Genomic DNA, 13,746 nt, shown 5'->3' on the forward strand with positions numbered 1-13,746 from the left:
ATTGTGATTCCTGTAAGAAAGACATTTGTATTCCATAAAGTATGGTTTAGAATGCCATTTCTTAACTTTGTTAACACTAAAATTAACAGTTGTCATACTTTATAGCCACTGTTATCAGCTATAGTTGAAGTTATAAAGAGAGAGAGGATAATACAGTATTATACTCCTCAGATGCTGGAAAGCCTTATTTTGGGGATATTGAATGGGCCTTTATTTAAGGTGTTGAGAATGTTGCAGATCTTACCCATGGAAAAGAAGTAGAAAAGATGATCATGTGAGAGTTTGTGGCAACATTTTACGCTTTTAAAGGGAAGGTCATGCGGTCAGTGCAGTTGGCCGTGCTGAGTGGGAGCTGCCTCCAGGCTTCTGTGTTACCCTGGGTGGGCTGCAGTTCTCCTGCAGCCAGAGGATGCACACAGCACTGCTGAGGTTCTTCTGCAGCCACAGGGATGGATACACACAGCACTGCTGAGGTTCTCCTGCAGCCAGGGGATGCACACAGCACTGCTGAGGTTCTCTTACAGCCAGGGGGGTACACACAGCACTGCTGAGGTTCTCCTGCAGCCAGGGGATGCACACAGCACAGCACAGCACTGGACAGCACAGGTGTGATGGCACAGTGACATTAGTGAAGCACACTGCAGCGCAGGCATCACCTGCTCAGGTCAATGATTCACTGTACCATGAACTAACTCCTCAGTGTGTGGTGATAAGTTTCATTAAAGGTATCGTGCATGTATTTTAATAATTTCTTTACTTCATTCATTTAATTCATATACTCCAATATCGGTCATTATCAGTAACATACATATCTTTTGATGCCTTACCTAATTTTTAATCTACATATTCCTATTTTACATTAATATAGGCGTGTCTTGAAGAACTGAGGCATCCTATGTATTGCCTTATTAGCAAAGTACTAATGACTTGCATTCCAAAGAATTTCACTTCCACAGTGTACATACAATAGCCGAGCTTCCTGCATTGTCAGTCTTAGCTAGTTAATCATTTACTTGAAAAATGTGTATGTGTTGTTGTGAATCACAAATCAGCAAAGCATGGCATCTGTACAGTGATGTTCTTGTTACTCTAAAGTGTACATTTAGTAGTGCCAGGACATTTTTTTTTCTAGTAAATATCTTGTTTTCTGTTTGCTAGTGTTCATGATGCAGTCATCAATTAGATTTGTCTGTAGGTGAATTCATAGTATTATTTAACTTTTTTTACCTCCTCTTACAGCATTGAACACAGACTGTAAGGATCTGTCACAAGATCAGTTTCAGTACTTTATATTAAATCATTAGGGCTCAAGAGTGAAAGGTAGATATAAATATATGAAGCTCTGATGGCCCCTGTAAATGCAGTGAGGACCCCTACACATGCATGAAAGATTAGTATTGTGAAAGGTATTGCTCAAGAGAATGAAGTGCTGTCTTGCTAGACTTTACTAGGCAATAAAGTATATGCAAAGTCAGATTTGGTTTCATGTTCCTCTTCATGCTGACTGAAGTTGTTTCTTTGGTAAATTTGTGCATCTTTGTATTGTGCTAGATGGCCTAAGGTATCACTCACATTAGCAAAAGATGTTTTAGAATTACTTATTATTCCAGCAAAATGACAAAAGTGTTTTAAATGGTTTTATTACTCATCCTCCTCCTCAAAGGAATCTTAAAAAATGTTATTATTATTACACTGAATTTCACTATGACGCTACTGCAGCCATTGGCTATTCCATTTAGAAGTTTCTTCCCTGCATTTCAAACAGGATAGACAGTAAACTTAGTTCCCTTCGTAATTTTTAAAAAAGCAGAAAATCTGCTTTCTTTGAATAAATAATTAAAAAAATACAACCATGAATAATGTGGAAGAATATGAAAACTTCTTGTGTCATTTAATTTAGACTATTACAGAGAGCTAAAAGTCTTTAGAGACACAATTTTCTTTGAATCATTCTTTAATGCTTCATTCAGCTAGACACAATCACTGTCACTTGAAGCTTTCTAATCAGTTAAAGTATTCTCTAATCCATAAAAGCTGTTCAAATATTACAAACAAAAGCAAAGTATACCTGTTTGATTGTTATTAAATTGTAAGTATTTTACCTCAATTTTCCCCTGTTTTAGTTTTTAAATGAAACCAGCATTAAAGGTGACTTAAGAAAAAAATAAAAAAGGGAAGTGATAATAGAGAGAGAAAATAAGTAATGCATTTCTTCTCTCAACTGAAAACTAAATTGCTGTGACTGTTATTGGTTATGACTATTTAGCTAAAACTTGGCCAAAAAATTTGTGGTTCTGAAGTTTTCAGTCATTCTTGCAGAAATATCTCTTTAAATAAGAATTAGTAAAATTTGCTAATTTCTCTCTACTGTTCCTGTGCTATTCTATAATTTAGCATATTTCATTCATGAAGACACGCAGAGGAATTAATGCTCTGTGACAAGGATTGTCAGTGACCCAGAAAATAATCCAAACAAACTGCTTGAAACCTATAGCAGAAAAATAACTGATCTGCTAAAAGGAAATGGGGATTCACTGGAAAATAATTTATCAGCCAAGAAAAGAACTGTGTGTCAGTCTGCTTTCTCTTACAAATTAATGTTCTTAACCTTCATTTGGTCCTCATATATGGAGATTTACCAAAAGGCCTGCCCAAATCACATGCAATCAACATTTAACAGTATATTTTTGGCTGAAATACCACCTACTGTAGTTTAAACTGGGTGATATTTCCAGCTAAATCATTACAAACATTTTGAAAAAAATGGGTAATGAAGTCTTTTCTAAGGATGTCTTGCTAGCTAGGTCTTGGTACATCTCAACTATCATCATTAAAATAGTGCCTGTGTATAATGCTGAAACTATGACAACAAGCTAGTGACAGCTGGACAAGGTTCAGTGAGTTGCTGACTCCTTCTGAAGCCACATGTGCAGCCTTGCAGTATTGAAAACATACCCTGAAGGCTGCCTCAGGGTTGCCTTGAGAAAAACATTATAGGAATGTACACCAGAGTGTTTAAACAAAGGAAGGCTGAATTACTGCGCTTTGAGAGTCATTTGTCATCCTATAACCATTGATCAATACAAAACTTATGATGGCAAATAATATTCTCCATGGTCCAAAACACAAAAGAGGTTTGAAATCTGTACTTGAGATTTTTTTTTCTCTTCATCACATTAGGATGTCTCCTTGGGAAATGACACATTTTCAAGAACTCCTGCTACAGCTGAAAAATGTGATAAACCTCCAGAGATTTAATAAATGGAAAGCAAAGATATAAAGTATGCATATACAAGAATTTAAAGCATTGAAAGATCTTACAACAGAGAATTTTTGTTCTTATAGTATCCAGAAAACATAATTTAGGTATTAAACCCTATTCCTTCTTTTCTTCAGGTCAAAAATTTTAATTGTATTATTTTGCCCTGCTTTTGCTCTGAGAATTGTCATATTCGTCCTTAGACATCTTCCTTTGCTTTATTCACTCTACAGGTTCCTGACTCGATTTTGGTGACAGTTTCGTGACAATAGTGTATGAAGTCTTACCATAAGGTTGTCTCTTCCTATAACAGAGTCGGCAGTTCTTCCTATTAGTGGTCGTCACTAAACATTGGTATGTCTCTGGGCTCCATGATCACTTGTCTGTCCATTATATGTCTAGTTCTTTGGTTTTTTGTTTTTTTTGTTTTTTTTTTTTTTTTTTTTTTGGGGGGGGGGGTTTGTTAGTTCAATACAAAAGCAACAAAACAAAACAAACAAAAAACCACAAACAAACAAACAAAAAACCAAACCGAACCAAAACAAAACAAAAAGTTTAGAATCTTGCTTCTATCAATTTTCTCCGGAGATTTTAGTCTAAGAGATGGCTCCAAATTTCACTGCAAAGTGAAATTTGAGTTATAATAGTAGATTACACAAAAAAATTACAGTAGATTGCATCAGAAAAAAAAAGGGGTTTTTTTTCTGTGTCTAGAATATAACCTTTTGCTTTGCTATGACAAAGCAAATGTCAGTTCAAAGTCTAATTCCCAAAAAGAGCAACAAAGTATCTTAAGTTAGTTCCATTGATACAAGCTAAAAACACTATGTCCTGTCGAAGTAAATTCTGTTTCAAAATCTGTCTAAACCACACGCAATGGTACACTCAGGTTTTATTTCACAATCATTATCCTGACTGGTTTTGAGACAGATTATGAGATAACAGTTTGACTATCTGGGACCCACAGACCCAATGTGAATTACTGGTTGAATTTTAGTATATGACTTAGGAATCCTTCAAATGATGCCATGAAATTCCAGACAGGTATACTATACACAGCCCCTAAGAACTTATTTGTATCTAGGAATGATGACACACAAAGTAATAGATACACTTCCAAAAGCTCTGATAACAGAAGGAGAAATATCTGAAATACTGAATATAGCTGAAATTTTATCTAAAGCTGTTATTTCTTACTGTTATTTCTTTTTTTCTCACAATCACATAAAAGAAATTATGTGATTATGAGAAAAAATAATTTCTATTATTTGATAGTATTTCTACTGATCAGATAATGATTTCTCTCTTTGGAAAAACAGAAAACAAAACCAAACAACAAAAACCTTTTACTATTTACCTCACTCTTTTTACCAAAAGATCAGCAATTGGTTGTAGTCATGCATGCTGAAAATTCTAAAATTTCAATAGTCCCAACTGTTTTCAAAACAGTGAATTAGTGAACATTTGGTGATTTAGTTCAGCAAGAGAACTCTAAATGTATTGGGCATGAAAGCAGATACTTATAAGAACTCCAGCAGTGTAATCTTAATTTTTCAGATATTTCTTCTGAAATATTATTTTAAATGACCTGGAGCTACTGCTTGACAGAAATAGCAATTCTGGTAAATGAGCATTAATCACACACCTTCAGGAGTGATCTGACTATCCATATATTGTGCAGACTATTGCACAATATGGAAGTTCTACTGCTTCTGAGAAAAATATTTAAAAATTATACAGGACAATTAACCACAATTTTTCCTTCTGCATTGAGACAGAGACAATGTCTTGCCACTGTGTTTTTTGAGTGTTTTGGTATACTGTTTGAAGAAAGTGACCTTTGAAAAGGTATTAATACATTTTTTCACCATAAATAAATTTTTGAACGTAAAGAAGTTAAATTGATGCATAGGCATTAGGATGTCAGATTAGGATACCACAACTTGGAAAACATCACTGGACTCTCTCTTCAGAAAGCACACACAGACACTATGGGAAACTAACCACACTGTGTTCTTTAAGTACACTAGAAAGACTGGTAGAAAAAATTGATCACTCAAGCCATAAAAATTTTGAAAGGACTAAAACTAATTAAATTGAAGAAAATAAATAGTTTTTATCCAGGTTGTGTCAACATTGGAAAGAAATAGAGGTATGCATCACTGCCAATTTGCATTGCCCCAGCAGTAATGTGGATAGTGATGAAGTCAGAACTGTAATATCTGTGAGATTATACAGGAAAAAAACCCAAAACAAAACAAAACAACAAAAAATACCCTACCACTAAAAACAAAACAACAAGCAAACCTAGAAAAGGGAATTCATGAACATACAAATGTGGGTTTCAGTGGGCAACTAGAGTAGCAAATCTTGTGTTGTTGCTCATGTTACAGAAAACGCTACTAATCAGATTATACTATGTGTATAATAATGAATGACTGCTTGAGAATCAGGTAAAGGGAATATTATAATTTCCTGTAAATGTAAAGTAATTGTACTGAAAAACTTTCTGTAGGATGACAGTAGTTTACAAGACTGTTTGTGCTGCTAAACTGGGAATGCATTTTTTATCTTTGAAAAGAACAACAAAGCCACAGCCTCTGGCTGCTCACAATCAATGAAAAGTAACTGATGCAAAAATAAACTTTTAAATTGAAAAACAGACAAAAGAAACATCAATTACAACAAAAAATAATGTATCTAAAAATGAAATGCACAGTTAAAGGGGAAAACAAATAGTTTAACCCAAACATTGCAGACAAAATTATGAAAACAGTCTCAACATACACAAGGCAGAATGCATAATTTTCAGAATGCAATTATTTGTTCTTGTACTTCTTTACATAACCAGTGATAGGATATATAAAGGCAAAAAACTATTTATGCCTTTCTATGGCAATTTAAATTATATTATTTACATACACACTAAGCAGTGTTTGGCAAGGCAGTAGCTCCCCATTGGCAAGTGCCAGTGAATGGCTTGAAACCCTGATTAGAAAACTGACAAAAGAGATTTAGAAGATCTGTCTGGAGATAATATGGTCAGATGTCTATTTTGGATCCTGACTTTATTCTTGAATGGGTGTGATGAGTTCCTTGGGAGGCTGGAACATTTTTTTATGTTTATCTTATTGTACATCGGTAAGAAAATTCAATAATCACTTTTGCAAAATTCATAAGTCTAATTTCTAGTTTAGAAATGCAAATTCTAAGCTAGCAATTGTTTCAAGAATCTTCCAGAAATGTAATGTTTCTGTCTCAGGAGGGTTATGAGGTGATTATACAGGGAAAAGAGAAAAAGACTCTGTTATATGTGCATGATAATTACTGATTCTGGGGTAGTGAGTTCAGGGTGAAGCAACATGTATTTCTGATTTTCCCTCATCAAATAGCTACAAAGACTTAACAAATGTGGTTATAATTAGCCAGAATTAAAGAGTGAGCAAAACAATACTGGTGGAGGATGCAAATTATAACCTCTAGAAGTTCCTTTAAGTGTGGTTAAAGTCTAGACTTCTTGTTCAAGTATAAGTAGATCCTGAAAATTAGAGAAAATGTGCTCCTTGAACATGAGCTAACACATCTTTTTATACTTGAAAAATGAGTTCATATAAAGTAAATAATGCCTCAGGTTCAGAAGTAATAAATAGCTTGTAGGGGGATGAGAAGGAATAACTGTATTTGAACATTTTTAAGAGTGATACTACTGATGAGAAAAAAGTAGAGGACTTTCTATTATTCTGAAAATATATGAAAATGGCTCGTTTGAAGTAAGTGAAAATATTCTAATCTTTCACATAGTACATCACAGTTTCTGTTTCCAGAGAAATCACTTTCTTTATAACTGCTCCCAACAGCCCCACGATTAGGAAAACAGCCTTCAGACTCATTGAATATCAAGGAAGGAATCAGGGGTGAGCTGTGAGAATAATAAGAAAAGAATTAAGTTCAAAAATGTACCTTATATTTGAAATAGTATATTTATGGAAAGAGTTCATGTTGGATAAATTTTGTCCTAGCTTTCATCTTCAGGAGGTTGCATGCTAGATATCTTTGAAGTATGACACACTGTGTACTGCTGGAGAAAAATAAATTATATAAATATTAAATTAAAATATGCCAGCTGAAGCACATACCAAAGACATCTTTAGACTGTTATAAATGCTGCCACAAACAATGGGATGTATTTAATAAAGGTTTTCTTTGGAGGCAATAGTTCATGTCCCTTTTTTATTGGGATCTTTATTCTTCATGTATCAATAATGAATGAAAAGGATAAGAAGTAATAAATGTGAATTAAATTCTTGCCAGTTCCTGGTGATTTTTCAAATCCTCAGAATTCCTCTACACTGAAAATTCTACCAAATCACTGAGATCAATCTTACAAGTTGATTTTCCACAAAATGGTATTTTTGAGATGTCATTACACAACCAAACATTTAATTTTTGTCATTGATAAGTTATTTTTTGAAATTATATGTTTTCAGGCATTAAAAATAAGATTTTTTGAAAGAAAAATCAGATGAGAAATCCATGAGAAAAATATAGAAACCGCTATAGAAATTAGTAGAGGAAAGGTGTTGTAGGATGGGAGCTGTGAAAGGAGACAAAAATGAGAATCCATACACTGCTACTCTTTCTCATTCTTCCAAAAGCTGATGAAAGCTCAGCTTCTCTCATTCACTTGTTACAGGAATTCCCCCTTCTTGCTTTGATTTCTTTTGTTTGGTTGATTTTGTTTTTTTGTTTTGTTTGTTTGTAGTCCTCTTTCTGTGCTCAGCCCTTTGACGGGGGAGGAAGTGTGTACGTGGATGGGGTTTTTAAGGAAAAAAAGTGGATTATTATTACTGCAATGGTTCTATCAATTCACTAATATTTCTTCTTTCCAATTGTCTTCATCCTTCTATAAAGGAATTGATTCAGATTCAGAGTATGTTTTGGAATAATGATACAGAATTACACCTGCTAGGTAAAGTTGAGAAATTTAAATTGAGCTAGATTGTCTTACTATAAGAGTGTCTTGTTCAGCATTTATCCATCCTTGAAATATAAAAAATTATTTACAGATTAAACATGCAGTATACAGACATATTTTCCATGGGGTTTTTTTCAAATTTGTTTTATTTTTTTGTCTTGAACTAACCTCTTTAATGTAATCTCAGCTCTTCTGAACAGCTCTGACTAAGAGCATTTTAACCACACAGTAGGACAATTTTGTATTAGGTCTTAAGACAGAACAAAACTTTAAAGACAGAGGAGATATAAAGGAAATAGTCCTTCTTTACACAGCTAATGAGAAAATAATAATTTTTTGTCCAAAGACAAATGCTTAAAATGTTTAAAAGTTCAGAAACCTAGGGACATATTGAGAGAGGAAAATCAAAGATTTCTGGAATGCAAAAGTCATCAAATCTAGCTGAGGTATGTGCACTGCATCATAAACTCAGGGTGCTTTGAAATATATTCTGTAAGAGTATCACTTTACTCATATTTATCATTATCTATTATATTAATAAGAACTGCATTGAAGAGTTCTTTCTGAAAAACACAAGCTTTTTTTGTCATGCAAATTTTATATATTTTTCTATGTTGATGTAAGCTTTCTTATGACAAACTTTCATGTGTGCTTCAGCCATGTAAAGAAGATGAAGGACGTTCTGCTGGAGACTGCTTATAATGAAAGAGCATAGCATTACACAGGAAATAGGTCTGATGCCTGTCCCTCCTGCTCTAGGACCTCATACCCTACACAGTGGAAAGTATACAGGCAGCAGCACACAGTTGTGGAAGAACTGGAACATCCTGCTGGTAGCATGAGATTTACAGATGTCATGATGAGGGATACATTTTGAAAAAAACCCACATCTTTTTCTTATTTAAAGTAATTGCAGTTTTTAATATATTTTTTTTTTTAATTTCATGTATGTAATTATCATGGTTTTCCTTGAAGAAGATGGATAGGATTGTATTTTCAACATTCCTAGGAAGCATCATCTTTTTTATGTTTACAAAATAGCCTTAAAATTAAAAGCTATTATGCCTAAACATGAAACAAAGCCTGGTCTAGAATTCTGCTGAACCAAACTCCTTTTTGACAAAACACAGAACATAACAGACACTAAAGAATAAAATAACTTTCTAATATAACTCCTACGACTTTCTTGGAGTCTATCTCATCACACTGAGTATCGGGACATTTGTAATTCAGCTGTACTGCTTCTCATACTGTTCTGGGCTACTCAGACCTGGTCTGAGAAAGTATTTACGCAAACAGAAAACTTTCTTGAGATGAAGAAGTTTAGTATCTGTCACTTCGTACATGAATCTTGACCACAGAAACAATACCACAATCTGATGGAGAGACAAGGTAGAGATCCAAAGAAATATTTAAGATCAAAAGAACTTGTCATGTATGTATCCTAACCTGAATTGTCAAGTTCCTTCATCAAGTCAATGGCATTGTGCTATTTTGTGTCTGGTACAGGATCTTAACAATCTCGTAGTCATGTAGAAACATGAGTTTCTTACTCTTACTGTGACTTAAGTCAAGTCATGTTATTTTTGTACTGTTAAATCCAGGTTTCAGAGAACAACTAAGTTTTTCACAGATGAACTTTATGGAAAATGAGAATAGTTTTGCGGTGAATATATATGACTTATCTCCACTTGAACCTGAATTTAAAACAGGAATTTAAATGGGAATGTGTACAGAGAAAGAAATAAAATAAGTCAAGGTCTTGATTTTTGGGTGACAGAAATTACAGCACAAATCAGAGCTTACTGTATAAGAATATATGTTAGAAGTAATAAAAAGAGTAGAATTAAATATATTTATCATTTATATATATGTATCTCTGCCATATTCAATCAAAAATAGTATATGATAATATCTGTTACATACCAGTTGATTTCACATACAAAATGGATGTATGTGAAAAGGATGGCAGAGATAAGTGCCTTTATATGAGCCAGGATAAAAAAAATGTAGTTTTGATCTGACCTGACTAGGAAATGAGAACTGATCAGGATAGTTGAAAGTCCTTTTACTGGTGCATTAGAGATAATAATCACCATAGACCCAGCAATGGTTTAAAATATATCTCAGACAGCCAGTACAGAGCATCTGTTTATTTATCTTTTTGTCACATTGCCTCAAGTGAGGAAGTTTATATACAGCTTTGTTCATAGACTAACATAAATATATTTTGTCTTCACTGTTTTCTCTAAGTCTGATTTGTAAATGTGTTATGTAAAAACTTAGTATTGTTGACAAAAGACCAGTTAAATAGTCATTATCTGTATTGGAATGATAACATGTCCTACCAGTCACATACTCTGACAGCTGCTGCTCCAGTAAGTGAATTCTTATTTGCAGAGGAGCACTGAAAGTTGCTCTTAAAGAAGAGGAGAAACCAAGGTTTATTACCTTGGTATTTTTAACATATTACAATGCTAAAAAAATAGAGGAAATAGGAAGCTCCAATGACAGCTTTGCACACACTTGCTAAATTATTTTAGCACTCATAATAATGCTAAATTTTAAAACAAAGGCATAAAGGTACAGCAAGTGTTTCAAAAAATGCCTTCATAAACCAGCTCTCCCTCCCCTCTCTGAATTTCTTCTCATCAGTGTTTCTCAGGACTGTGAAAAACTGGGATAAAACTACCAGTATTCTGTGAATACTGTATGCTGAAGGGAGATTTACAAGGAATTTGATTTATAGTAACCAATTCTTCATGCTTTGAATAAAATCATTTTCAGAATGTCCTAGTATTTTAAAACTGATGGAGTGCCAAAAAGGTTACCTTTTGTAGCTGAGCTTATTCATCCTGGTTTAATCTTTTTCTGAGGTGTCTGAAGCCGTGTTTCCAGCACCTGTTCATTTGTAGCATGTGATTATGTTGATTCAATCACTTTCAAGCACATGAAAATTATTGATAATTCACCAGCTGCTTTTTGAGAACAAATTTAATCTTTTAAAAAGAAGGGAGGAAGAGAGGAATCATGCTTCAAGGTCCTTAACAGACTGCAGAAATGAATCAAGCTGTGGATACCATGAACAAATGGCAGAATAGTTGAATAACAGAAAACTGTGAATAGTACGGTGTTGTTTTATTTGTGACAGTATTACTAAGAAATCCTTCAAAAGTAGCACAGGAAAATTGACATTTCCAATAATTTATATTCTGTTTGTTTGAGAACTCTTCATTTTTTAAGTGTCAAGGTTCAAAACTTACCTGACTTACCTATTTGGTTTAATTTGATATATAGATTATTAAAAACAACATGACATGCTGATGATAGCTGTTTAGAATATCTAATATCATGCACCTAGGCCTCATCTCTCACCCAGGTAAAACAGCCTGGAATCACAAGAGTAGTGAGTGGTCAACATCTTCTGGCTTCAGAATTACATTAGTGTCATGATAAATTGCAAAGTATCGTGTCCTACCAGTCTCTTGTAAGTCACCTTGAAAGAGGCAATTACCTTTGTCACCTACCTCTGGAACTTCACAAAGAATTTATGGCAACAAATAAATTATCAAGGATACACATATAATGCTCAATGGCATATTATATTTGGATCTAGGTTCTGCAATATTCTGTAATTAGATTGTAATTAGATTATAGTGTTTTATAAAGTAGGAAATATAAATGAGTTTGTAATCAAACAGATACAAACTAGAAGTCTCTTTCAAATATGCAGGAAGGAAGAGCTGTTTCTTTCAGGTTTCTATATGTAATGAGCTTTAAATAACATCTCATAATTATAAGCCTTGCAGTGTAGCAGGTAATAATTAACTTCTCTGAATAAAAGCTCATGTGGTACTTTACAATTAAAGAAAGTTAAACAAAATTTCTTTGGAAAAAGAAAAATTATACAAAAAGTCTATTTTCAGTGTCCATACCCTCTGAGGTGGCAACTCCTATGCTTGACTACACATTATAATCTGCTATGTATATGAGATTTCCCTACACTGACTTGACTGTTAAAGTTTAAAAAGTACTGTATGATCCTTTGTCTTCTTTAACTCATCCATGTTTTATTGATATTATATTTACATTTGTCCGCCGAGACCCCTCCTGTCTAGTCCTTGATATGTTAGCTTGTCTTCTCCCAGGAATGTGCCCGTCCCCGATAAAAGCCACTGTTTTTCTGTTTTCCACTCTTTGTCACTGCCCCCCTTCAAGTCGCAGGGCTTCCATGCCCTGCCCGCACCCATGAGGCGCGGTTTCCACATACCCTGCAGCTTCAGCGCCGCTCCTGCCCCAGGAAAGACTAAAGGCAGCTTGGAGAAGCAAGCAAAGAGTCCTTCCTTTTTCCTTTGCTCTGCTCCTTAGACGTGGGTCCGCATTTATCAGCCGCTCCCAGCGGTCAGGGACCCCAGGCAGCGGCCAAACCGCGATCCTGCCTGCTGGCAGCACCAGCAGGGCGCGGCCACTCCTGGAGCGTGTGCCGAAAGCAAAAGGAGCTTGGGGCACACAAGTGGCTGGCACAGCTGTCCCTCCCGCGACCAGACACATTGTCAGATGGAAGTTCAGAGGCATTCCAGAGCCAGTGATTTTGAGAAGTTCTTTTTGATAGTGACTGTTAATGGAATCATATTTTCTTATTTCACTCTAAAATCTTCATAGAGACTTTCAGTCACATCATAACAGAAAAAAAACCTGGTTCAAATCAACGCATAATCTGTAATCTACAACCTACAATCTAGAATCTATATGCAAGTTTGTTTTTTTTTTTTAATTAAGACTTTTTTTACTCTTTTTTACTTTCAATTCTCGATAATGTCTATGTTAATACTTAACAGAAGCCAGACATTTCATATCCTGTAAAGCACTTTGAAAATATGAGAGATATTATAATTTGGGAAGAATCCAGAGTTTTAAATTAACCTACTTAAGATGGCAAAAAATTGAAGTCAGTTAAAAAAAGTTAGCATTCAAAAGGATATAAAAAAGGGGAGTTACTAAGAGTATTTGATTTTTTTAATGAAATCTGCATGGATGCTTTAGAATTTGGGTCATAGTACTATTATTTAAGCCTCAAATAAAATTTGGGCTTTGCCCAATATGTGTAGTCTTCTCAGAATACTCTCCACATTACTATGTTTGTATACTCACAATATAAGAAAACACTTTTGTCTAATAGTGATTGAGAAAAACCTGGTTTAACACCTTCTTTTCTCATTAACACTTTTATTCAAAGATGTGTGTTTTCCTAGGCAAAATTTCTTGTTTAAAAAATAAAGCTATCTGAAAACTAGCAAAAATATAGATTCAGTAAAGGAATACACTTTTTTTTTCCTAGTGAATATGTAGAATAGATTTAATTATAATATGGTTTTTATTAAAAACTGTAGTGAGACTGTTTTCTTTACATTAATAAGAATGGACATAGTTTAAAATTGGAATGTTGTCTGCTACTTAAAAAATCAAAACTGACCAAAAACAACAGTATTCTACTCAATAATTTCAAGATTTT

The 13,746-nt window shown here is 34.1% G+C and overlaps 1 long non-coding RNA gene across 2 annotated transcripts in view; it reads left to right on the top strand.

Moving 5' to 3' along the window:
* Positions 1-13,746, top strand: part of LOC135301254 (uncharacterized) — a 49,641-nt gene that overhangs the window by 6,819 nt on the left and 29,076 nt on the right. For both annotated transcript variants that reach the window (XR_010362989.1, XR_010362988.1), the window contains exon 2: positions 3,493-3,613. This is a non-coding gene — a long non-coding RNA (uncharacterized LOC135301254). The remainder of the gene's footprint in view (positions 1-3,492; positions 3,614-13,746) is intronic.

The sequence above is a fragment of the Passer domesticus genome, chromosome 5, assembly GCF_036417665.1.
Source record: "Passer domesticus isolate bPasDom1 chromosome 5, bPasDom1.hap1, whole genome shotgun sequence".
Taxonomy (NCBI): Eukaryota; Metazoa; Chordata; class Aves; order Passeriformes; family Passeridae; genus Passer; species Passer domesticus.